The sequence below is a fragment of the Octopus bimaculoides genome, chromosome 28 (genome assembly GCF_001194135.2).
Source record: "Octopus bimaculoides isolate UCB-OBI-ISO-001 chromosome 28, ASM119413v2, whole genome shotgun sequence".
NCBI lineage: Eukaryota > Metazoa > Mollusca > Cephalopoda > Octopoda > Octopodidae > Octopus > Octopus bimaculoides.
The window spans coordinates 15,604,443-15,605,260 of NC_069008.1; the positions used below are offsets into that span (position 1 = coordinate 15,604,443).

The 818-nt window shown below is 35.1% G+C and overlaps 2 protein-coding genes across 2 annotated transcripts in view; one reads left to right on the forward strand and one right to left on the reverse strand.

Annotated features, from left to right (window-relative positions):
• LOC128251069 (zinc finger protein 62 homolog) overlaps positions 1–808 on the reverse strand; it is a 4,025-nt gene extending 3,217 nt beyond the window's left edge. Inside the window, exon 1 of the mRNA XM_052977404.1 lies at positions 535–808. The gene's annotated coding sequence lies outside the window, so the exon portion shown is untranslated. The remainder of the gene's footprint in view (positions 1–534) is intronic.
• The window catches only part of LOC128251077 (zinc finger protein 431-like), a 74,200-nt gene that overhangs the window by 70,810 nt on the left and 2,572 nt on the right, over positions 1–818 (forward strand). The window lies entirely within an intron of this gene.

Consider the following 818-nt stretch of genomic DNA (forward strand, 5'->3'; position numbering starts at 1 on the left):
GGATTCCGTAAAAAAAATTAATAAATAAGGGGGTGAAAGGTTCAGATTACATATAGTCCATCTCTACCGCCGACTTTTGGCAATTTTCCGGAACCTCCGTATTCCGAAAACGGGTATATTTGGCAAAAAAAAAAAAAATTAAAGAATAAAAATACATTTCGGAGAAAATGGGTGGGGGGCGAAAGTCTTTCCCAAAGATGAGAGTGGGGGTTTTAAATCCTGTTTTAATGCATAATCGCATGCAGAAGACAGAATCGAAAAAAAAAAAATTCGTAAAAATTATGAGGGGCACGTGCTTACATCATAATTCATAATACAAAAGAACCTGGCAAGGTACCTTCCATAGCTAGAAATAGCGGCCAAATCTCGCACAGCTCATAGAATCTCACTTCCATTGCTAGAAACAGCAGCCAAATCTCGTACAAATCAAGGACATCTCATTAATAAAGCATAAAAGAGAAACAAAGAATCAACGCGCCAAAAAACCGAACGTCTACAGAGTTAAATACATTGCATATTTTCATTAATACTTACGGAAATGTTTCATATAGGACAGTGTTGTTATATATATATGTGTACCTAGTAGTAGAGAAATGTAGAAGTATTATTATAAATGTATTATTAAGTGATCAAGTGAAATTCATTGACAAGACATTTAACCCGAAATCAATGTTAAGTAGTATGTTCAGTGCGCATGCGTATCTTCTTTAATGCAGCTAAGTTTAATTAATCTCCCTTACCGTATTATTATAATGCTGTGATGCGTGTGTGTCCCGTAAAGGACAAAATGGTTATGACGTCATTAGGAAAGGTTTACT